Below are 26,864 nucleotides of genomic sequence, written 5' to 3' on the forward strand. Positions count from 1 at the left end.
CAGATTTGCACAATATAAAGTCAGGAATTAGTGAGTTGTATATGTCAGAATTGCGTGATATAAAGTCAGAATTGCACGAATAATGGCAGAATTCCGCGTTGTAAAAGTCAGAATTCCGAGTTGTAAAGTCAGAATTGCGAGTTATAAAGTCAGAATTGGTGAGGTTGTAAAGTCAGAATTGCGTGATATAAAGTCAGAATTGCGAGTTATAAAAGTCAGAATTGTGAGTTTGTAAAGTCAGAATTATGTGATATAAAGTCAGATTTGCACAATATAAAGTCAGAATTTGTGATATAGTCAGAATAGGCGAGTTATAAAGACAGAATTCCGAGTTATAAGCAGAATTTGTGAGGATATAAAGTCAAATTGCGTGATATAAAGTCAGAATTGGCACGTAAAGTCAGGAATTGCGTGATAAAAGAGTCAGAATGTGCGAGTTATAAAGTCAGAATAGTGAGATATAAAGTCAGAATTGTGAGATATATAGTCAGAATAGGCGAGTTATATAGTCAGGAATTATGTGATATAAAGTCAGATTTTGCACAAGATAAAGTCAGAATTGCAACGTTAATCAGAATTGGTGCGAAATAAAGTCAGAAGTTGCGGTGATAAAAGTCAGAATTGCGAGTTATAAAGTCAGAATTGTGCACATTAAGTCAGAATTCCGAGTTGTAAAGAGTCAGAATTCCGAGTTGTAAAAGTCAGAATTTCCGAGTTGTAAAGACAAAATTCCGAGTTGTAGAAGTCAGAATTGCGTGATATAAAGTCAGAAATTGTGAGATATAAGTCAGAAATGCGAGTTATAAAGTCAAATTGTGAGTTATAAAGTACAGAAATGCGTGATATAAAGTCAGGAATTGCGAGTTTATAAAGTGCGAAATTGCGTGATATAAAGTCAGAATTGCGAGTTGTAAAGTCAGAATTGGCGTGATATAAAGAGTCAGACTTGTGAGTTGTAAAGTCAGAATTATGTGATATAAAGTCAGATTTGCACGATATAAAAGTCAGAATTGTGGTGATATAGTCAGAATTGCGAGTTATAAAGGTCAGAATTCTGAGTTATAAAGTCAGAATTGCACGTTAAGTCAGAATTTGCGTGATATAAAGTCAGAATGCGTGATATAAAGTCAGAATTGTGAGATATAAAGTCAGAATTGCTAGTTATAAAAGTCAGAATTGGCTAGTTATAAAGTCAAATTGCGAGTTATAAAGTCGAGAATTTGCGTGATATAAAGTCAGAATTGCGAGTATATAAAGTCAGAATTGCGAGTTATAAAGGTCAGAATTAATGTGATATAAAGTCAATTTGCACAATATAAAGTCAGAATTGCACTTAAGTCAGAATTGTGCGATATAGAAGTTCAGAATTGCGTGATATAAAGACAGAGATTGCACGTTAAGTCAGAATTGTGCGATATAAAGTCAGAATTGTGTGATAGAGTCAGAATTGCGAGTATAAAGTCAGAATTGCACGTTAAGTCAGAGATTCCGAGTTGTAAAGGTCAGAATGCAGTTGTAGTCAGAATTGCGAGTTATAAAGTCAGAATTGCGAGTTATAAAGTCAGAATTGCGTGATATAAAGTCAGAATTGTGAGATATAAAGTCAGAATTGCGAGATATAAAGTCAGAATTGCGAGTTGTAAAGTCAGAATTGCGAGTTGTAAAGTCAGAATTGCGAGGTTATAAAGTCAGAATTGCGAGTTATAAAGTCAGAATTGCGTGATATAAAGTCAGAATTGTGAGATATAAAGTCAGAAATTGGCGAGATATAAAGTCAGAAATTGCGAGTTATAAAGGTCAGAATTGTGAGTTGTAAAGTCAGAATTGCGTGATATAAAGTCAGAATTGCGAGTTGTAAAGTCAGAATTGCGTGATATAAAGTCAGAATTGTGAGTTGTAAAGTCAGAATTATGTGATATAAAGTCAGATTTGCACGATATAAAGTCAGAATTGTGCGATATAAAGTCAGAATTGTGTGATATAGTCAGAATTGCGAGTTATAAAGTCAGAATTCTGAGTTATAAAGTCAGAATTGCGTGATATAAAGTCAGAATTGCGTGATATAAAAGTCAGAATTGTAGATATAAAGTCAGAATTGCTAGTTATAAAAGTCAGAATTGCTAGTTATAAAGTCAGAATTGCGAGTTATAAAGTCAGAATTGCGTGATATAAAGTCCAGAATCGCGAGTTATAAAGTCAGAATTGCGAGTTATAAAGTCAGAATTATGTGATATAAAGTCAGATTTGCACAATATAAAGTCAGAATTGCACGTTAAGTCAGAATTGTGCGATTATAAAGTCAGAATTGCGTGATAATAAAGACAGAAATGCACGTTAAGTCAGAATTGTGCGATATAAAGTCAGAATTGTGTGATATAGTCAGGAATTGCGAGTTATAAAGTCAGAATTGCACGTTAAGAGTCAGAATTCCGAGTTGTAAAGTCAGAATTGCGAGTTATAAAGTCAGAATTGCGTGATAAAAAGTCAGAATTGTGAGATATAAAGTCAGAATTGCGAGATATAAAGTCAGAATTGCGAGTTATAAAGTCAGAATTGTGAGATATAAAGTCAGAATTGCAAGATATGAATCTCACAATTCCGAGTTATAAAATCAGAATTGTGAGTTTAACTCGCACTTGCAAGAAAAAAAAGTCAGAATTGTGAGATTTAAAACTGCAAAAAGTCAGAATTGTGTGAGATAAAAAGCGTCGCAGTTACCTTTTTTATTTTATTTAGTGGCGGGAACAAGCTTCCATACTCAACCCACCTTAGTAGGTCAGGCAAGTTTTGATGCCAATATTGCCTTTGCAGTGTAATTTTTAATTTGCCAAAAAAGGTTTTAAATAAGCTTTAAAAAATAAGAACATAATAAAACAAATACAGTATACATGGCCATGTCCAATATCCTGTTTTACTTATTGGCCACAGCTGGGACAGGAGGAATTGTCCTCATGCTGTCGTCACAATACCTACAACTAGTCGAGACTGACCCAAGCATTGACTAGAGGCAGAACTAATCAGCTAGCCAAAAGCGGTAAATTGGATCACTCTAGATGTATAATCTCTATTACTGATGTTGTTTCTGATCAGGATGTGATCCTACACAGAATTCCTGATTTTGGAATGGAACAGTTTGTTTTTCGTGAAATGAGCTGATCATTATTACTCGACTGATATATTCTTTCTCTTTTCTTCTCTCAGTTGGTAACAGCCTACAGAACCGTACAGCGGGATAAGAGAGAAAACTCAGGTAATTTCATATTCAGCCGATGCAGTAGAATTAAATGACTGTAGTTTCCTTGCAGCTCGAGGGATGTTTTCCTAATGTTTTCCTTTAATGAGTTGCTGTGAGGTTTGGCACTGATATTAGTCTGTCATCATCTCTGTCTGTGTGTCTCTCAGGCCATCCTCAAGCCAGAGTCAAGATAAAGCCCTGAGAAGAATAGGAGAGCTCAGGGAGGTTCGTCTCTCGCTGTTCACTGCCTCTGTTCATCTGGCACACACATCAATTCTTCATCACAGGCTCTACCGTCAATGTTTTTCCACCTCTGATATCTCTGTTACTCCTCGCTTCACACTGTGTGCTTAAAGGCAGCATGAAACGGCATTCGCAATGCAGCTAACGTCTGTAATGTGGCATGTTTCAGAGACAATTCATGATTTTGGCTCTGTGGTTTTGATTGGATCGGGATTATATGGAAGCTTGTTTCCACCACTAAATAAAAAAAATAAAAAAGGTAATTGCGACTTTATATCTCACAATTCTGACCTTTTTTCCTCGCAATTCTGACTTTATATCTCACAATTCTGACTTTATATCCTACGCAATTCTGACTTTATATCTCATAATTCTGACTTTATATCTCACAATTCTGACTTTATATCTCACAATTCTGACTTTATTTCACTCAATTCTGACTTTATATCTCACAATTCCTGACTTTATATCACACAATTCTGACTTTATATCTCACAATTCTGACTTTATATCTCATAATTCTGGACTTTATATCTCGCAATTCTGACTTTAGTATCTCACATTCTGACTTTATATCTCGCAATTCTGACTTTATATCACTCAATTCTGACTTTAGATCCTCGCAATTCTGTCTTTATTTCCCCCCCCCTTGGACCACCCTTTCAGATTTCACTCAATTTCTGACTTTATAACTCACAATTCTGACTTTATATCTCACAATTCTGACTAACTCCATTCTGACTTTATAACACACAATTCTGACTTTATATCTCACAGATCTGACTAACTCAGATTCTGACTTTATAACTCACAATTCTGACTTTATATCACACAATTTGTGAGTTGATATCTTGCAATTGTGAAAAAAAAAAAGTCAGAATTGTGAGATAAAAAGTCACAACTTACCTTTTTCATTTTTTATTTCATAGCGGAAACAAGCTTCTATAGGATTAGGTGTAATATATCAAATAATAATATACACTACTTTTTTTTTTTTTTTTAAAGAAATTAATACTTTTATTTAGCATGGATACAGTAAATTGATCAAAAGTGATTGTAAAGACTTTCTAATGTTAGAAAAAAAATTTTATTTCAAATAAATGCTGTTCTTTTGAACTTTCTATTCATCAAATAATCCTGAAAAAAATGTGTCAGTTTCCACAAAAATATTAAGCCACTTTTATAACATTTTCAACATTGATAATAATCAGAAATGCTTCTTGACCATCAAATCTCATCGTATTAGAATGATTTCTGAAGGATCATGTGACACTGAAGACTGGAGTAATGATGCTGAATAATTCAGCTTTGATCACAGGAATAAAATAAATTTAGAATATATTAAAAAAAAAAACAGTTATTTTTAATTGTAATAATATTTCACACAGTTTTTACTGTATTTTTTATCAAATAAATGCACCCTTGGTGAGCAGAAGAAACTTTTCAAAAGCATTAAAAATATAAAATATTTATTTTTTCTATATTGAAATCATTTAGTGTGCTTTTACTGGCTTAAACCGCCAGTAGGCTAGTTTTACATCTGGATCAAGTATGAGATCATCAAAACTCAGTAGCAAAAATGCCAATAGAATTGGGAAGCTGCTCTAAAACTCAAAGTCAAAATACTCTTGATATAATGTCAAGCCTCATTTCTCCTCTCAGGAGCTCCAGATGGACCAGCAGACCAAGAAAACACCTGCAGGAGGAGTTTGACGCTGCTCTCGAGGAGAAGGACCAGATGATCACTGTGCTTCAGACTCAAGTATGTGTTATTTTATATTGCCCATTTTCCATGTTAACAGAGGTGATACTGAAGCTGTTTGTCTTCAGGTGTCTCTCTTGAAGAAGCGACTGCAGGCGTCTGGGAGGTATGGTATCATCAGAAGGCGAGACCTCTCAGTCCACGGATGCGGTTGACGCGGCCTCTGACATTCAGAGCCCCTCGAAAGGACGACAGCTCGACACTTAACACAGGTGTGTGCAGGCTCTCCAGTGCACAGCGTAACATGTTTCTACACAAAACTGTCTTTAACCAGTTTGTTTGCCTTTTGTGTGTGTGGCCAGCAGAGGGGCGGTGGAGAGCCAGGCGGCACGGTGAACCTCGAGTTGCTTCAGAAGAGAATCAAAAGGCAAGAGAGTCTCCTGCAGAGATGTAAAGAGATGATTCGCTCTAGTAAAGAGCGCTCCGCTCAGCTGGGCAGCGAGAACGAGGTTTTACAGCAGCAGCTGCAGGAGAGGCTGCAAGAGCTTGAGAAAATGAAGGTATAGAAAAACTAAATGACACAAATGAAGAACATCTAGTTTTTGCACATCAGTGTTTTACTTATCTGAGTTTGGTCAGGGATTTATTAGTTGGTGTATTTCTTTCACTTAGTGGTTAAAAAACCTGGACTGGCAACTGAAAGGTGGTTATTGAGCCGTCACTATGTTTTATTTTATATTATATCCTTTTATTTTATTTTTATTTTGCACTTTTTATGTTATTTGTACATGATGTATTTTATTTTATTTTTTATTATTTTTTTCATACATGGATTTATTTTTATTTTATTTTATTTATACATGGTTTATTTTTTATTTTTTCATACATGGTTTATATTATTTATTATTTATTTTTTCATACATGGGTTTATTTTTATTTATTTATTTTTTATTCATACATATATTTATTTTATATTTTATTTTATTCATACATGGTTTATTTTATTTTTTATATAATTTTATTCATGGTTTATTTGCAATATTCTTCATTTTATTGATTTATTTCTTTTTTATATTATTTTATTCTTACATGGTTTATTTTTTTAAGTCATGCATGGTTTATTTTTTATATATATATATATATATATATATATTATTTATATATATATTATATATATATATAATATATAAAATTTAATTTTATTTTTGATTTTAAGTTTTATTTATTCATACATGGTTTATTTTATTATTTTTTATTTTATTTTATTCATACATTGATTCATTTATTATTTTTGATTTTTTTATATATATATATATATATATATATATATATAATTTAATTTAATGTTTTATTTTATTCAGTTTTTTTTTTCAAGTTTTGTTTTATTTTATTTATGCAGGGTTGATTTTTATTTTATGCATCATTAATTCATGGTCCTATCTTTGGAGGCGTGTTTGGTGCTGTGTGTAGTGATTGTTGGATCTGCTGATGTATTTGTGTGTGTGTGTGTGTGTGTGTGTGTTGGAGAGGTAGCGGGTGGAGCGCCGTGAGTGTGTTCCTGTGGATGTGATGCGTTTGTGCTGTGTGTGGGAACAGTGCTCAGCGGGACAGTGAGAGCAGAGGTTAACAGCCCACCCCTCCCTGCCTCAAACAGCGTACGGACACACATTACAACCCACCGTCACACTCACTCACACTAAAACACACCAGCTGACACTCATCTCAATGATTTACTCTCCTTTGCATTGCTTGACCACTAAATCATTCAGATTTATGTGAAACACTGAAGTTAAAGGAGTAGGATAAAACTAGATTTTTTTGTACATTTTCTGAAGACAGTGTAGTGGTGCTTGTCCATGCAAAACACGATGCTAAAGTGTTACTTGTTGGTTGCTGTGGTGTTCTGAGGTGGTTTCTAGGTGGTTAAAATCTCTACTTTCAGGTCTATACACTACAAAAATAAGTGTCAAACTCTCTAGTTCAGGGAAACCAGCAGGAAACAGGAAGTAACCGCCATTCCCTAACAGAGTGCCGTTTTGCGTTAGAGGCGACGCCGCCACAACCACTGGCTGCTGTCCTGGGCTGTAATTGAGGTTTGATTGGCGGTCTGGTGCGAAGACTCCAAGGGCTGCTGTGATGTGGATGTGGCCTGGTTTGTGTGCGTGTGTGTTCATCTGTGGTGGGAGTTCAGCGCAGCCGCGGAGACATTGAAAATCATTCACAGCTCCTTGGTTGCTGTTTAAATTGAATTGCCTGGTCATGAAAGATATGTTATAGTAATCTGGAAGATCAGTGTGGTGGCATTTAACAGCTGTTATGATAAAGTAAATCCGTGCATTATAGGCACATCGCAACAGAAATATGATAATATATATGACGGGCCCAAGCCCTGGTGCCACTGCCACCCCTGAGGCTTTAGGGAGACTGTGCACAACAGGCAATATGCGTTTAAACTGGGTGAATATAAAAGGATTACATCAAGATATGAGACTCATCCTGACATTACTTTAATCCAATAGCCGTACACCATATAAACTTTCTAGGAGTTGTAGTTTAAAATTCAGAGCCTGATTTTTAAAAAAAAAAATCCACATTCAAACCAAAATAGCCACCGTCCTGTTGGTCGGAGCTAATGACTGTAAATTAGAAAGTTGTCCGCCTCGATGAGACCAATGCATGTACCGAGTTTGGTGACTGTAGGTAAAACTAACCCCCCAACTTTTGTCAAAAGGTGGCGCTGCTGAGCCCCTCCACCACGCCCGTTTCAAAGGCTTTGCCAGTGTCTACTGGCCGACAGTTCTGATGTGTGTGTCGAGTTTCATGCAATTTTAAGCATGATAAGAGCCTCAGAAATACCTGAAAAAAGTTTGATGCATTGCCATGGCAACAGTGTTTTAGATTTCAAGAAACAGGTTTACATCTGTCATGTTTTGACGTTATACTGATGACGTTTGAAGCAAATCGGCTAAAAATAAGAGGGGCGATTTCGAAGCGTTTTGAAAGTGACACACTTCCTGCTGTTGGTGGCGCTATAACTTTGACTCACAATAGTCACATCCATGTGATCAGACTCCTACAACGAACACACAGCAGTTTTATCAAAATCAATCAACGTATATAGAAGTTATAACACACTTCCTGTTTTTTCGCCGTTAATTCGTTGCCTCGCCATGGCCAAACTGTTCGAGATATCAAAAATCCGCCCGCAATTTAGTATCCTCGATGCCTTGACTTCATGTTGACCGAGTTTGGTGGCGATCTGGTAAATCGCCTAAGAGGACTATATCACATTCCAGAGCATACGTTTTTCAAACAACCCATAATAACTGACTTCCTGTTGAGCTGGCGTATAACTTAGAGCACGAAAGTTGTTAGGCCCGATGAGATCTATATGTGTACCGAGTTTCATACTAATACATGCAAGTGTGTTTGATATATGGAACAAGATTTTGGACCCCGTTTAAGGGGGCGCTGTCGAGCCCCACTGCCACGCCCGGGTACCAGCTTCTGCCCGGCCTTGATGGCCGACGATTCCGACATAAGTGCAAATTTTCAAGAGTTTTGGGGCATGTTAAGGATCCCAAAACCAAATATGATATAAGACAGCGAGTATCATAACTGTATGGTTGCTGATACCATTTTGTGTAGCCAGACTTATTGGACATGCGAAGAGTTCTGAAAAATTTCCCTTGACATTCAACCAAACCTTTTTTTCCACATTCTGGAAATCAAAGTTTCAGGTCAGTACAGTTCCAGCTGTACGTTTCCAAGTGACTCTAATCCAGGTTGTCTAGACCAGCTGGCTCTGGGGTCTTTATGATAGATGCTTAATAAGTGTTGATTACTATTGTGAGAATAATGTATTAAGATTCATTGTCACACACTCACCGTCGTCTGTTTACCAGGAACTCCACACTACAGAGAAGACGAAGCTGATCACACAGCTGGGAGACGCCAAGAACCTCATCGAGCAGCTGGAGCAGGACAAGGTGAGCGAGACGCTAACAGGACACGCTTCGTTTTACTCCTCAGAAGGGTTCAGCTATGTTGTGCGTCTGCCACAGGACTGTTTATGAGCCAGCATGAGCAGAAGATTCCACTAGCGAAAGACAAAGATGAATTATCCCAGGAAGGATTTTTAAAATGATCGCAAAACATATTTCCTGTGGGACACTCACATTTGCATATAAACATTAGCCTGGATATATTCTCTTGCATATTATTTAGGACGAGGAACAAGCAGGGTCTAAAATGAACTTTTTGGCACACCTGCCAGTGGTGGGTGGATTGACCAATGATTTTTACAGGCAATGAAATTGTATCTTGCATTAATTTAAATAAAAATCTCTCTATTATTTTTTAAAATAATATTACTTTATATATAGAAATATGTTACATGTGTATATATTTATATAAATATACACATGAATATTAATATCTTAAATATCAATAAAATGAAATTTAAAAAAATTGAAGGCAATAAAATGGTATTTTCATAAACAAAATATATATGTTATTATATAAAATATTATTCTTGAAAAATAATACAATATTTTTATATATGTATATAGATGTATATTATTTCTATAATGTTTATATGAATATATAAATTACCGTTTTCAATAATAATATATATAAAACATACAAATGAAAAAATGTATCTTGCAATATTTTAGATAAATATATTATTTTTTAAAAATAATATTACTTTATGTATCAAATATATTACATGTGTATATATATTTATATAAATATACATATGAATATTATTTAAATAATATATTAAATATCAATAAAATGAAATAAAAAAAATGAAGGCAATAAAATGGTATTTATTAATATATATATATATATATTATTAACAAAATATATATTATATAATATATTATTGAAAATATAATAAAATATTTTCTATATGTATTTCTATAATATTTATATGAATATTTAACATTTTTCAATAAAAAATATAACACAAATGAGAGAAATTGTATCTTGCATTATTTTAAATACAAATATTTTATTTAAAAAAATATTACTTTATATATTAAATATATTATATGTGTATATTTTTATATCAATATACACATGAATATTATTTAAATAATATATTAAATATCAATAAAATGAAATACAAAAATTGAAGGCATTGAAATTGTATTTTTCATTTATATATATATATATTTGTTGTTATATGATACATTATTCTTGAAAATATAATAGATGTATATTATTTCTATAATACTTATATGAATATATAATTATATTTTTCAATAATAATATATAATATAACATACAAAAAATATCAGTTTTCAGTTTCATTCTGTTATATTGATTTTTATTTCCATTTGATCTTGGTAGAGTGTTTATTTTGCACCCTGTGATCAAGAAATAGTCTTTGAGATGTCATCTAGGTTGGATTCATTTGAAATATGGAGAGCTGTCTGTCTGCTACTGAGTTGTGATCAAATCAGTCATGTTGTGTTTAGCATTTGACCTTCACCCTGCAGGATAGAGATGATTTCCTCTTGGGTCACTGTATGGAATGTGAAAGAATGCAAACATACGTCAGAAACGATTAGAGGCGCGTCCTCAAACTGAGCACAGAACCTGCTGTAGAGGGGCAGCAGCCTGGTTTGGTTTGTGCCATACTAAAATAAGTAACTAACTGCAATATTGTACATTTGAGGTTTTATTTTGCATGGAAATCACCAACCCCACTTAAGTCATATGAACTTTGCATGAGGATCAGAACAAAATATTGTCTTTATTGACTGAGTGCATTTAATTTGTACCTTTAATACTCACCTACGGTGTCATTCTAAAGGGAATGGTCATTGCTGAAACGAAGCGTCAGATGCATGAGACTTTGGAGATGAAGGAAGATGAGATCGCTCAGCTGCGCTCCAGACTCCAGCAGACCCTCGCACAGAAAGATGAGCTGCAGGAACAGAAAGAGAAATCGGAGAAAGCAGGTGAGTGAGACTATCTCCTCTCTCTTTTTCCCACCTTTGTTTCTACTTGTCCTAACTGCACTTTATGTCTTTTTTTCCCCAGCGTTTGAAGAGCTGGAGAGAGCCCTGGGTGTGGCCCAGCGGGCGGAGGAGGCACGCCGTCAGCTACAGGTGAGCATGGAGGAGCAGGTGAAGCAGGTGGAGAAGGCTGGTGAGGAAGAGAGGAGAAGCCTGCAACTGGAGCTGACCAGGGTCAAACAAGAAGTGTCACCATTATGAAGGTGTGCATGCTTAACACATTTTATTTGATCACTTAGTTATGGAAAAGGGGACTAAATTTGTGTGTGTGTGTCACAATAAGACTTAAAACTTCAATGTTGCAATCATGCAGTGTGTCATAAGGCTGTATTGTTTGAGATGGAGATGCATTAATTTAGACACTAGCAAGAGTCGTACAGGATTCAGACCATTTTGTTTTGCATTTTCATATGGTCCTTTTGCCTTTTCTGTATCCTCATTTGTACTCGACCTGTTTTAAAGTTATTTTGCCTGGAAAAGCAATCAATCCACTGTCTGGATGAGCGTTTTAACGTCCATGACTGCAAAGTTCCCACAAAGGCTGTGTGTTTTTATAGATATGCACACCTTTGGTCTCTTCCTTTGTGTATTGGAGTATGATTCATTAAATAAATGACAATAGTAAATCAAAATTGACCAAATTAATGCCACATTTACAGCCCACCATTCTTCTGCATGTATCCGAGATAGGGCTTAATTTAAATTCAGTTCTGTTTCATTCATCAGGACCATAATCCATGCCATAACAAAGACAAATACAGTATGTCTCGGTTTCGCTTTGCCAACAATTCATTGAAGAGTGACATTTTTTTGAGTCCGTTGATTATTTCACCAAATCATGATGCTTTGGGGACTAGTCAACTGAGACATTTCAAATTCTTATGGTGAACCCATTGAGTTTGATTCATGAGAAAATTTAAAAGATGCACTGTTTCATGCAACGTGGGATCATCAATCATTTTATTATATATATTTATTATAAGTATTCTTTATATATAGCCCACTTTCTATTAAAGTCAGTTGTCAATTATCAATTTTTCACCATAAATTGCATTAATATATATTTTAGAAAGGTTTCATGTGGAATATTTTATATTCATATGGTAATCAGTTTTTATTAAACATTAAACTGAGAGATTTTATATAGTTATTTATTGTTAATTGTTTTTGTACTTTTTATTATTTGTTTTTTTTTAATAATATAACAAAAAATATTGGCCATGAATATAGCCTTTGATGCTGATATGGCAATAAAAAACAAATAAAACTAAATAAAAAGGGGATAATTCCCCATCCTCTCTGACCTTTAGCCTGTTTGTGTAACTACTGTACCATAGTTTCAATGCATAGTCTAGAATATATATACTAGGAAGAGAGTTTTGCATTGTGCACATTAGAGTATTTTTAAATTGTCCATCAAACTTGACAAAGGTTAATATTTTGCCATGGTTTCTGGTTTCAGAGGTCCACCGAGGACAGGATAGCAGAAATGGAGCGGTTACACTCAGAGGCTATGGCTAGCAAAGAACAAGAACTCAGTGCCCAGATCAAACAGGCGGTGGTATGCCCTGGTTTTCATTTCTGTGGTAACCTGTGATCAGTTCATTTAAATATTAGCTATTTGAATGTTGGAGTTTCCCAAGCTATTTGCACTAATGCTCTTTGTTTACCTCAGGAGCAGTGTCGTGAGGAGCTGTTGCAGTCGGCACAGGAAAGAGAACAGCAGGCATCTCTCGCTCTGGAGGAAGCAGAGCTGCAGAAAGCTGCAGTTCAGTCTGAGGGGGAGAACAAAGCCAAGGAACTACAGCTAGAGTTGGAGTCTGCCAGAACGGTGAGTTTATATGCCACTTTATCTGAGGATACATCAACAGGATATCCTTATTGTTGTTGCATGGCCAAATTAAGCCATAGAACTACAGAGTCAGCATGAATGAGGAGGTGAATGAAAGCAATGCCATATTTTTTGCATTGTACATTCCTTAAAGTGTTTGGGTTTTTCTGTTTTACAGAGAATTCAAGAACTTGAGAGTTGCCTTGGTAGCTCAGAGAAGGATTACACCAAGTCAGATGAACTCCCTGTGCAAATGGAAGAGCTGAGAAAGAAACATGAGGCTGAAATAGCTGCTCTAGAAGAGGCACATAAGCAAGAACTTGAAAGAAAAAAGACAGAGCAAATGAAAGACCTCAGCCAGCAGCATGATGTTGTTATGGAAGAGCTCATGCAGAAACACAAGGCAGAGATTGAATCTATTCTGAAAGACAAGGAGGAACAGTTCCATTCCCACGTGGAAGATATGAACAAAAAGATGCTTGATAAACTGAGTGACAAACAGACAGAGATTGAGACCCTGTCCTTCTGATCTCAGTGAAGTACTGAATAGTAGACAACAGTTAGAAGAGAGGCTGGCCTCTGTGGAGGCCAGCAGTGAAACTGCAAGACAAGAGTTTGAGGAAAGACTCAAGGAAGAACAAGCAAAATATCAGGCTGAGATTGAAGCTGCGATACAGAGTCAACAGTCGTTTGCAATGGTGGAGAAAATGCTGAAAGAAGAAATAAATCAGCTGAAGACTGTGTTGGAGAAGAAGGAAAAAGCACTAGAGGAACATATGCTCAGGGAAAAGACTTTGCAAGCAGATGGAAGTGCTCAGTTGGAGGAACTTCGTCTCAGGGCACAGTCGAATAAAGAGGCCCTTGAGGAATCAAGATCTCAGATTAGCACCCTTACAGAAGAACTCAATCAAACCAAGAATCAAGTGAAAGATCTTGAGCAAACCCTTGAGGCAGTGTGTAATGATTGTCAGGAGAAAGGAGTGTGTCTTGAACAGAAGACGAATGAACTTCAGGAACTAATGCAGAAGATGGAGCAAGTCAAGAGGGACCTATCTGAAAACGAGAATTTGCATTCTGCAACCTGCAAAACAATGCAAGAGGAGCAAAACCGGTTGAGGAAGCAGCTGGATGACCAGAAGAGTTCTCACGAGAATAAACTTGAGAACATCAGGAAAGACATGGATTGCAAACTGAAATCGCAGGAAAACAAAATGGAGAAATTCAAGCAGAAAGCCAAAGAAGCACAGGACAAATTGAAGAAGAAGCTTCAGGATCAAGAGGAGAATGCCAAAGCAGAGTTATCTAAGACTGTTCAAGAGTTAGAACTGAAAGACCAGCAACTGAAGGAGAAGATCCTTGAGGTGGCACAAGCAAGCTCTGAGGGCCTCAGCACCGCCATGTCTGATTTGGAGGCCAATCACAAGGAGCACTTGGGTAAGCTTCAGGTTACCCATAAACAGGAGCTGGAAGACCTTGTTCGTCATTGGCAGGAGAAACTCAACCAGCATGAGGAGGAGATGCAAGAAAAACATGCCCAATCTTTGCAAGAGAAAGCCCAGGAGTTGGAGGAGATCTCTCAGCTGCTTTCGGCCAGCAGGGAAGAAAAGGAACAGATCATGAAAGACATCCAGAACCTCAGGGAGGAGCTTGCCATGAGGGAAACCACTGTGCAGAAACTACAGACAGAGCTCAGGGAAGCAGCAAGCAAGGTGGAAAGTTTGTCTGAAGGGGAAGGTATACTTAAAAGGCAAGTTGAAACCATGGAGAAGAATCTAAACCAGGCCTTGAATGAACAAAATCTTCTGCAGGATGAACTGAGAAAGACTGAGGAAACTAGTAAGGAGAAATTGCAGGGCATATCTGAAGAGTTGATAAACACCCAGCAAAAGTGAGTTTGCTTGAAACATCCAAGTGTAAAGAGGGCGAAGATCTCCAGAGAACACTTGCAGAAAAAATGGCTGAACTTAAAAATAAAGAAAAAGAATTCCAGACACAATTGTGTACCATCACAAAGGAGTTTGAACAGTGTTGTCAGGAAGCCCAGGATAAGTTAGATGGTTTCTCTGTTGGGCTGTGTAAGAAAGTTGAGGAACGAGTTAGGGAATTACAAAACCGGGTTATCGGTAATCAGAATAAGGTAACATATCTAAAAAATAGTATCATGACGAAGGACAACAGAATCAGCACTTTAGAGAAAGAACTTCAGCAGACTTTGGATGAAAACCATAATCTAAAGAGCTCTCTTGATGAGGTAACTCTTCAGTTTAGTGCAAGTTCAGAGACTCTTAAAGCCTTACAAACTGAAATGGAGTCTCTGCAAACTGATGCGGAGAATCGCTCCCAAGTACTTTCTGAGAAAGACCTTAACATTGAGCAGCTTCGCGAGGAGAACAAAAACGTATCAGAAAATCTCAAAGCAAATGTTTTGCAAATCAGCAATCTAGAATCTGTCATAAATGACTTGAAGACCCAGTTATCAAGTAGCATAACTGAAAAAGAGGAAGCCATATCTCTGCTGAATCAGCAGCACAATGAGGACAAGGAGAGGGTGATATGCCAAATGGGGGAGAAGGAGGAAAGGCTAGAAAAAGAAAAGACCTCGCTTCAAGAGCAGGTAGACTCACTCAGGAATAAGTTCTCTGAGCTGAAAAAGAAGTTCAGTCAGAGTCACAGCACTGTTAAGTCTCTTCAAGATAAAGTTGCGGACATGGAGAGGCAGATTGCGGAGAAGGACGGACAACTTCAGATGCTCACTGCCAGCGTTGACAATCACTCCATTAGTAAGTCCGAGATGGACCAGGCACTTAGTGAGAAAGATCAGAGGGTTCATGCCTTGACCTCAGAGCTGGAAATCTGCTCAAAGAAAGTTTGCGATCTGGAGGAGCAGCTGGAATTGCGGACAAAAGAACGAGAACAGCTTGCAGCTGATTTGCAGCAGCACCTTACCATTAGGGAGAGCGAAAAGATGGAGTTGATGAAACAAGTGCAGGAAGCTCAAGAACAAAGCTCTCAAAATGGCGCCCTAATACAGAAAACTGAGGAAAGTCTTCAGTCTTTAAAGAAAGATGTTGAAACAGCCAAGCAGGAACTGGAATCCCAGAGGAACGACTTTGAGAGGGAGAAGGCAGAGATTCTGAGGACAAAAGAAGAGGCGGTGAAGGCAGCCCAGGAAAAGGCGTCCTCCGAGACGGCTGGTAAAGTAGCTGAGTTGAAGAAGAAGGCAGAGCAGAAGATTGGCATGATTCGTAAACAGCTGATTTCACAAATCGAGGAAAAGGATCAGGCTATCAAAGACCTGCAGATGCAGTTGGATGGTATCAAGCAAACCCAGACTGAAAAAGAAGAACGTATAAAGTCTCTAGAGGAAATTGAGAAGACAATGGAGGAGGCCACTGCAAAATTAAAGGAAGAGCATGCAAAACATCTACAGGAATTGCAGCAGAAAGAAAATGAGGAAAGACAGGCCTCTCTGCAAAGCTTAAAAGATACGTATGAAGAGAAGCTTGCTGTTCTTCATAAAGACGCATCTGCAAAGGAGGAGCAATCTGCTTTTGCTGCAAGAGAAACTTCTTCCAGACTTGAGGAGCTTGAGACCAAACTTTTGGAATCTAATGAACAGATTACAAACTACCAAACCGAGGTAAGTCGCCTTAAAGAAGACCTGCTCGAACAGACCGCTCGAGTGCAAGAGCTTCAACAGACATGCCTGGATCTTCAAGAACAGATAAAGGAGAAACAGTTTGATGAAATAGAGAATGTACATGTTTCTGAAGTGCAAATGACCTCTAGTAGATTAGGAATGGAGCCTGCAATGTTAGTGGCCAAGGAAAGCGAGGACACTGCTAGGGACCAAGACGACTGGACAAGTCAGAAGGACTTGTTGGTAAAGGAATACGAGGAGAAGCTCCAAGATTTACAGCAGAGGTTAGAAGAGAAAGAAAATCAGCTAAAAGCACAACAGAGTTCACCTCAAGGAAACGGGGAGACTGATAGTGAGTGCCTAATCAACAATGCAAACACCTCAGAGAATGATCTTCAGAGAAAACTGGTAGAGGCTGAGAACGAGAAGCAGAAACTCCACAAAGATTACACCAGACTACAAAAAGACCTTCGGTCTCTAAGGAAAGAGCATGAGAAGGAACTGGATTTCCTGAAAAAGGAGATGGCTGAGGAAAACGAGAAGAAGCTCAAGTAAGATTTATGTGACTTTTTTCCTGTTTTATTTTAGAAACATGTGGTGAATATTTTTCTCCTTGATGTAAGAATGCATATTTTCTGCTACATCATTGTTCCCAGGGTTCATATGGTTGGTGATCTTTGTTTTAATAGGCTTGAAATGGAAGATATGGAAATGAGACACAACTCTTCTCTTAAGCAGTTAATGAGGGAGTTCAACACCCAAATGGCCCTGAAGGAAAAGGAACTGGAAGGTTCTGTGAAGGAGACCATTGGTAAGAGGGGCAAAAGTACTGTTTATTGCTCATGCTTCCATGGTAATACTGTGTTTTCCAGACACTACTATGATAGGAATAATACCATGACGTTTTTTAAAGAACTTTGTGGTAAGATGCAAATATCATGCTATATGAATATGGTAATTTAAATATTTAAAGGGGCAGGTTATTTAAATATTTTAAGTAATAGCTCACCTAAAAGTGAAAATTTGTGAACATTCTGCCTGACATCTTTTCTGTTTGATGGATAAAGGAATTTTTTTTATGTTTTTTGGAATGATGTGAGGAAGTGAATGGTGGAATTTTCATTTTGAAGAGTATTCCTTTGAGTAAAATAAAAATATTGTTAAAAATACTGAACATAACCAAGTACCAATAGTCTTGGAAAGCATTGTGGACAACATGAACAAACTGTGTTTTCATAGTTGGTCACATTTGCTGATTTACTGGCGTCTGCGAGATATAAAATTCATAATTGATTTACCATGTGTTTTCAATCCTGACATTTGATCCATCCAGTCTGGAAGTGAGTGTTTTAGATTCAGTGATGGCAACATTCTTCATGTCTTCTTACTGTACTTTACTCTTTATTATTTCCACACAGAGAAAGCTCAAGGTGTTGAGGCTGAGATTATAAATAGCCATCGGGATGAAGTCAGTCAGCTTCAGAAAATAATCGCTCAGAAGGAGGAAGAGCTAAACAGAACGGTTCAGCGTTATGAACAGGTCCTTCAGGTACGGCAAAATAAAGTGAAACTATGCCTTTTGTTTTTAATTGCGAGTTATTGATAAATGGCCAGCAGATGCTTCAGATAATACTTTATAGAAAGACACTGGCACAGGAAGAATTTTGTGAGGAGGTTATTGCTTTTGCTAAATTTCTCCACATAAAGTCAGTAAGTTCAGGTTTCAGCTAAAAGTTTGTATATCATCAGGAAACACTTACCTCAGTCAACTAGCACCTCAAACTCTCCCCTAGAGCTGTAGTGAATGATGTAGACCTTATGCTGCTTACATCCATCCTGGCAGAGAAGTATGCTAACTATTTGTAATTGGATTATATCTGCATCTTATAGATCTAATTGTTTACCCATGCATTTAAGACCCAAGTTTATTACCTGAAAATTAATACAATATGACAAGACAGCATTGTAAAATGATTCAGACAGAAATTGCACCTTTGCTCAGAGTTTGGTCTTTCTGTAGAGTCGTGAGGTGGAGATGGGCGACCGCGTGTGGGAGGTGCAGAAGGAGTTAGAGGAGCTACAGCAGAGGAGTCTCAGCGGCCCACAGGTACAGCCTCAGAGTTTACACATCATGTCCCGCAGGGAGTTACTTGTTTTTGGATTTTGTATATGGATATACATTAAAATGAGAGTTGGTGCTTTAAGTTAAATGTTACTTAAAGGGGACATATCATGAAAATCTGACTTTTTCTGCATTTAAGTGCTATAATTGGGTCCCCGGTGCATCTACCAACCCAGAAAATGTGAAAAAAGACAATTCATTAACTTTGTTTCGTCAAGCCTTTCTCTGCAAGCATGTGAAAAAACAAGCCCTTCAGATTTCGCTCCCCTAGGGATATAGGAAGGGGATCTTATTATAATATCACCACCCCTTAATCTGCACGTTTCCACCCACATCGCAAGCGATAACTGTGTACCAGTTCTAACGCTATGGCAAAAGTTTGAGCAAAGCATGCTAACTGTTCTGTCGTTGGCTGCACAGACGAGCACTGAACAGTATTTAGAGTCTCGTTAGCTTGGATAGCCTGAACAAGCTCGTTTGCTAAAAAAGTAGCGTTTCTGTTTGAGCGATATTTTGGAAAAAAATATTAGACCATTCACAGCATTTGATAGCAATCATAAACGTTAGCCTGGTGTGTATGACTCTGTTTGGCAAACAGGTACACTATGTATAGTGGGCGCCCATACGGGATTTGCACAAAAGATTAACATGACGGCACATGCTAGTCGATGAGTTGAATCAACTCCACAGCAACTACATAAATTTATCCACTAACCATTCAGAAACGTCCTAAAAGTTGTAACTTCTTCCTGAGTCTCTCCATCAGTGTCGACTCCGGTTTGAACAATGTAAGGCTGAACACCGTTACTGACAATCCTCATTTTGGCTGCGTGAGATTCTCCAGCTTTGTTGTTGTTGAGCAATCGAAGCGCGAGCTGTTAAAGCTCCGCCCTCTTCTGGAAAGGGGGCCGGGAGCAGCAGCTCATTTGCATTTAAAGGGGACACACACAAAAACGGCGTGTTTTTGCTCACACCCAAATAGGGGCAAATTTGACAAGCTTTGCCAAGCCTACAGTCATACACCGTGTCCTAACCAGACGCAACGCAAGAAGATTCCAGCAACAAGCAATTTGTCTGTCCACACCAGACGCAGCGTGACTATGAGACGCGATAAAGTCAATCAAAAATCACAGCCAATCAGAAGAGCATGTGGGCGGGCTCTCTCGGCAAGCTCCCGGCACTCGCAACGAAATTGATAATAATCAAATTCATGAATATTACACCATTTTAACATTATTAAAAACACATACTGAGTTACTGAAACAATCTTTGTCATAGAATACACTTGTCTGTTCACAATGAGTTGACAGTTTGAACGTTCTTGTTTCCTCTTATTTATTTTGAAGATCTGAGGTAAATTGTCCAGTGTTGCTTTCAGTATGCCTATAAAAGACACACAAAATGATATTCAAACTCACATTAGACATTTTTAACATAAATAAAGCACATAAACAGCACCTGAGATGATCATTATCATACTTGTTCAAGCCACGATGTCGCAGAAAAATAGAAACTGTCTCTAAAATATAATCATCATGTGTCGCTGTCGCGGCTAGTTGGAACAAAAACAAAAACTTTATCACGTGTCACGTCTGGTTAGAAAACGGTGTTACTCTTTTATCACAGAATATATTTTTAAAAGACTTCATTCGCATGTTCTCAGTTGCAGAGTAATAGTCTCACTCCAGAATAGGCCATAGGAATGAATTTCCTGAAAAGGTTTGGAATGTATCCCTGAGAAAGAGGTCTTAAACAGACGGTCTCTGTTCTCAATTAACCCCTCAGAGAGCATCCTGAGCTGTTAGATTTATGCCATAGTGCGCTCTCAGGCGAGCAGTGCATGCTTGGAAAGAGGCAAAAAGTTGAGCCTTGTTCAGGATAAAGTGGTCCTTGTGTGTTCGGTGCAGTTACACGCAGTGCACCTCTGGAGCCAATGCTGCATTTTTGCAGTCTGATGTCACAAGTTTTGTGTGGGCAAACACTACAAAATCTAGTTACAACTGATTGTTAATATGTCATGATGCAGTCATGTGACCTGCTGATTCTTTTTGTGTTCAGGGTCTGGATGAGTTAAAGGTAGGTTTTATTTTCATATATTTGTCTGATTAAAATGTGTTCCTTTAAACCTGGACACTATGCTAACATTTAAAAAGTTTTTTTTTTTTAGGAAAGTAATAGTTTTATTCGGCAAGGATGCATTAAATTGATCAAAACTGACAGTAAAGACATTTATAATGTTATAAAAGATTTCTGTTTCAAATTAATGCTGCTCTTCTGAACTTCTGAACTGAAAATATGAACTGTTTTCAACATTGACAATAATCAGAAATGTTTATTGAGCAGCAAATCAGCATATTAGAATGATTTCTGAAGGATCATGTGACACTGAAGACTGGAGTAATGATGCTGAAACATTAAAAAAATCTTTCCAACCCCAAACTTATGAATAGTGTTGCTCTTATTTGTTTACATGCTTGACCTCTACTCTTTTTTCTCTTTGTCCAATCAGGTTCAGCTTGCAGAAAAGACAACCATGTTGAGCGAGGCCAGGCTAAAAGAGCAGGAATACCATGACAGGGTAAGTGAAGCGAGTTTAGCAGGGTGGGTGTCTGTATCGCTAAACCGGATGTGTTAATTTTCATGTAGCTAGCTATAAACATTGGTGACAGTTTAACAACAAACTTAACTAGCTTGCTCAGCAGGATTCTCTTGCTTTGCCATGACAGTAGTTGACCTGAATGAGAAAACTGACCGTAGAAGAAGACGGCACAGAGTATGTTTTAGGCCTAAGAAGTGTTTAACATACAAAGACAATGTAGAAGGCAAAGAGAAAGAACGAGAGGAGTGTTTAGCAACCCGTCACATTCCCAGAGCTCCTGCACCCCATCAGCTGTGTAAAACCGAAATGTGATTAGATTCATTACACCGCACATCTGTTTACTCTTATTTCAACTTTACAAACAGTTACAGCAGCGCTCATGCTGTTTCTCTCACCCACACGAATGCAAACTCAGGCGAAAAACACTGACTTGACATAACCTGACTTCACCCTGGGCCATAGGTTGTTGTTAATTTGAGGACTAGTGATGGGAAGTTACTCCAAAAAATTACAAATTTTAAGGCTATGTCTACATTAATATAGATGCATTTGAAATCGACATTTTCATCAAGCGTTTTCAAAACAATTGGCCTTAAATCATCTAACTGTGCATGCATAAAACATAATAAAAAACGTATAATGTTATTGTCACTTATTGTTGGTTAGTTAGTAATCTAGTTAGTTAAGTTATGTTTTGACACAGGACAGCCATTGCTAATTAATGTTCTGTCATCTTTGCAGGAATGTAATATGAAGACTGTACAAAGTAAAATTTATCTTTAGCAACACTGAGAAAGTGAACAGCACATAGCTGGGATATACTGGGTGCAATGTGCATCACATTACTAAACATGCGTCATCGTTTACAAATATCTCCGTTTTCAGTCCACACGGAAACAGCATTTTCAATTTGGTCACACTTTAGTTTAGGGTCCAATTCTCACAATTAACTAACTATTAATATGACTTTTACCTCAAACTCTTAATTAATTACTGCTTATTAACCCTTTAACACAAAAGTAAAGACTCATAACTCCAAAATTATAGCAAGGAGAGTCAAAATGTAGGTATCGTTTGATTAGAAAACTTTTAAAATGTTTAGATAATAAAGAAAATCATTCTCATGCTGAGAAAACCATCCAAAAAAATATATTTTTTATTGTAATTTTACATATCTTTCTTATTTGACATGCAATAACTCAGGAAGGAAATAAAGTAGGAGGACAATTCTTTTTTTGGTGAAGTTCCCCTACATGTGCGCTGCATCTGGATCAAATTTTGTGGTGATGGCATAAAGTAATCAAAAGTTACAGCATTTGGAATCAAGGTAGCCTTTTTGTTTAGCCCTTGACGCCCCCCCTAATGGGCATTCTAAAATCGTTCCTCCATGAGGAATATCTCGTGATCGATGCATGGGATTATTTTGATTTTGGACGCATTTCAGTCGGGAGCATCCTCTGTAAAGCCCGGAACACACCAAGCCGACGCCGACGAACTAGTGGCGACGAAAGCAGACAGTGGGGTTGGCTCACGTCGACACCCGACGCCCAAGTAGCACGTCCGTTCTGCGCCTGCGTAAGAAGAAATGCCTTTCCGTACCAGCAGGTGGCAGTAGCTGAACAGCCAATCAGAATGATCAGATGGCCTGACGAGCTCCGACGCCGATTCAACATGTTGAATCGGCCGAAAAAAAGCAGACGAGGACCAACTTCTGCCGACGGTGTGAAACCACACTGAGAAAACTTAGTCGGCGACGAACAAAAACTGCCCGACGGCCGACCGTGTGTTCCGGGCTTAAGTAATGATGTGCCATTTTCTACGATCTATGCATGTTTCATGAATTTATAAGCGAAAATGCCACGTGAAAGCTACATCTGATTTTAGTTAGCGCTGTCGTAACTCTGTGAGGAATATCTCCTATTTGACTCATTTTAGTTGTCAGAATCTGCTGTAATGTTGTGCAATTTTCCACAGTCGGAGCATGTTTCGTGAAGTTACGAGTGAAAACGTGATATAAATGCCGTATCTGTATTATTTCCATATGGGTCAAAGCCCAAAACAATTATCCTTGTTGCATTATACTCCATGAGACCTTTCAAATGACATTATGAGCTGTATGATGTTTTTGACACATTGCAGTACATAGTACAAAAAAATGTCATAAATTATGATTTTTTTTATTTTTATTTATCAGCAAATAACTCAGCACTACTTAGAAGTTAATAAAACTGGCTACACTCATTGTTAAGTACGGACTCTAAGCTTTCAAATGACACCTATTTTGTGTTTATCAAGGCAGTAGTTTTGAAAAATACAATTATTAATTTTTTTGTAGCTAGGTGACGCCCGCGGGCGGTACACTCCAGTTAAGCGGGATGACTAGGCACTCATTAAGAGGTTAACAAAATGGTTGGATGTATTAAAAAGCTGAGTTTCTAAGCCGAAGTATACCGGTGGTACACTTCGGGCTCAAAGGGTTAATAGTCAGTAAGGTAGTTATTAATTAAGTTTAGGTATGGGCTAGGATTAAGGGATGCAGAATATGATCATGCACAAAAAGGCATTAATTTCTGCTTTATAAGTACTAATAAACAGCTAATATCCTAGTAATATGCATGCTAATAAGCAACTAATTAATGGTGAGAATTGGACCCTAAACTAAAGTGTTACCTCAAATTTAAAGTGTATCATTACTAATTATTATGCTTGATGGCATTTTTTGAATTTCTAAAACCTTCATACAAGTACAGACACCAGCTTAAGTTCACTTTAAAGATCACTTTTACACTGTATTTATTTTCAATAACTGTATTTATTCTCAGATTCATGCTCTGGAAGACAAAATAAGACGCTCCCATAAAAATGCAGTGGTGACCTCACCTGGGAAGCACATACAGAGGTAAATAATCATAAACATTCTTCTATAAAGATGGCTTTTGAATGCAATATCATCTAACTGGGGGCAAGCAGAACAATGTTTCTAAAACCAGCTGTCATCCAGATGTCATTTACTGTTTTATTTATCTGTTTGTAATATGATTTTGGGGGTATTAGCCGCCTAGTGACTGTAAAATGCTTGTCAAGTATCTCCTACAACTCCCAGAGGTTAATGAATGATGTGGCACACTGACCCTTGGCAGACAAACCAGCTTCATTCTCACTAGCTCAGAGCGATCAGTCACCGCAGGAGAGCTGCGCTTTAACACCCCGCTATCAATCACACACATATGCAGACCTGAAACATATGGGCAACTAGAGGCCGGTGTTTTAGAGAAATCTGCCCCTTCACAGCCCTTCCCTGCTGGTGTAATAAAGAGCTCATCTCTGAATCTAATGATTTTCACAGACTGTGTTTCTCCTCAGTTCCCACGAATGACCCCAGATTCAGACAGTCATCTGCAGCGTCTTTTATACTCGCATTGTTTGGGCAAGAACAGAGTCACCAAAATAACACTTTTTGTTTTACACGGAGGAAAGAATGTCATATGGGTTTTGGAAACAAAACTGAGGAAATGTAGACTTAATTTAAAGACAAAAATTAAATGGTAAACTATGAGTTACAGCAATTCACATTTCCTTTAAATGCATTGTGAACACTGACTCATGTTGTCTAAAAATATATTTGAGGTCAGTAAATTTTATTTAAAGAAATTAATACTTTTGTTCAGCAAGGGCACATTATAGGGCACAACCTATAATGCCCCTTTTCACAAGATGTAATATAAGTCTCTGGTGTCTCCAGAGTGACAGAGTGTGTGAAGTTTCAGCTCAAAATACCCCACAGATCATTTATTATAGCTTGTTGAATTTGCCCCTATTTGGGTGTGAGCAAAAACACGCCATTTTTGTGTGTGTCCCTTTAAATGCAAATGAGCTGCTGCTCCCCTTTCCAGAAGAGGGCGGAGCTTTAAACAGCTCAACAACAACAAAGCTGGAGAATCTCACGCAGCCAAAATGAGGATTGTCAGTAACGGTGTTCAGCCTTACATTGTTCAAACCGGAGTCGACACTGATGGAGAGACTCAGGAAGAAGTTACAACTTTTAGACGTTTCTGAATGGTTAGTGGATAATTTATGTAGTTGCTGTGGAGTTGATTCAACTCATCCACTAGCATGTGCCGTCATGTTAATCTTTTGTGCAAATCCAGTGTTGAATTGACCCTCGTTTGTGAAGCAGTCCGGTGTAAAATGACGGCATGTCAACAACACTCTACTACAACAACTCTTCCTCTTCTCTAAAGCAGCCCAACATGGCCACACCCCCCTTTGTTGTGTGTTCTTGGGGGCGGGGTTTATGTAAATTTTGGGGTTTGTGATGTCACCAACCCGGGAAGAAGCTCGTTGTAGTCCCTACCAGCTGTTTGTTGAAGTGATTTCTGTAAAAGAAAATATCTGCCATTGCATTGAACTTTGAGCGTCGTAACTTTGCAGATGTTGTTTATGATCAAACTGCAACATTACACACTAACTAAAGTTAAAAAAACAACTCATAATTATAATCAAGGACCCATTTAAATTGCTGAAAAGTGATAGTAAAGACATTTATAAAAGATTTCAATAAATGTTTTATTCTGTATTCATCAAAGAATCCTGAAAAAAGTAGAATGGTTTCCACTAGAATATGAAGCAGCACAACTGTTTTCAACATTAATAATAATCAGAAATGTTTCTTGATCATCAAATCATCATATTAGAATGATTTCTGAAGGATCATGTGACACTGAAGACTGGAGTAATGATGCTGAAATTCAGCTTTGATCACAGGAATAAATTACATTTCACAATATATTCAAATAAAAAAAGTTATTTTTAATTGTAATAATATTTCACAATTTTTACTGTATTTTTGATCAAATAAATGCAGCCTTGGTGAGCAGAAGAGACTTCTTTCAAAAAAAAAAAAAAAAAACCCAAGCAACTCTTTCTCTCAACATCTTCATGAATGAATCAGAATTCTGAATTTTTTCAGCTTTTTGTAATGCTTTCTGCAGTTACTTTATCTGCAAAATAAACATGAAATGCTGAATTTGTCCCAAAGAAGTCTTCTTCATTTTGAGAGCATCTATGAAGCCTTAGAAAGCTGTCTTAGAAAGTAGGTGCCTTACTAGCTTTTCATAGAGCTCAAGTCATCATCTCTCCTCATAAACCACATTAAATATCTCAAATAAATCCCCAAATGAGGTTTTCCTTTGAAGACATTTTGGTCTTTGACATGCAACTAAACAAACCGCTCCCTCAAACTTTATACACAAACAAACCTTGTCCATTTATCCTTCATCTTATCTGTGTGGCCTCTACATTAAAGGGACAGCAGTTTATGAAGTCTGATTGACCTTCTGACTGACTCGCCCTCCCATAAACACTCAATAGTCACAAATGGCCTAGAAACTACCCATTTGATGGAATACTAAAATCATTTACTGTACATTTGTATGTTTCTGTGCACTATTCATTGATTTCTAT

The 26,864-nt window shown here is 37.3% G+C and overlaps 1 pseudogene; it reads left to right on the forward strand.

The window, feature by feature from the left end:
* LOC127525358 (golgin subfamily A member 4-like) overlaps positions 1-26,864 on the forward strand; it is a 51,532-nt pseudogene that overhangs the window by 16,892 nt on the left and 7,776 nt on the right.

Source organism: Ctenopharyngodon idella, chromosome 13 (genome assembly GCF_019924925.1).
Source record: "Ctenopharyngodon idella isolate HZGC_01 chromosome 13, HZGC01, whole genome shotgun sequence".
In the NCBI taxonomy this organism is placed as follows: domain Eukaryota; kingdom Metazoa; phylum Chordata; class Actinopteri; order Cypriniformes; family Xenocyprididae; genus Ctenopharyngodon; species Ctenopharyngodon idella.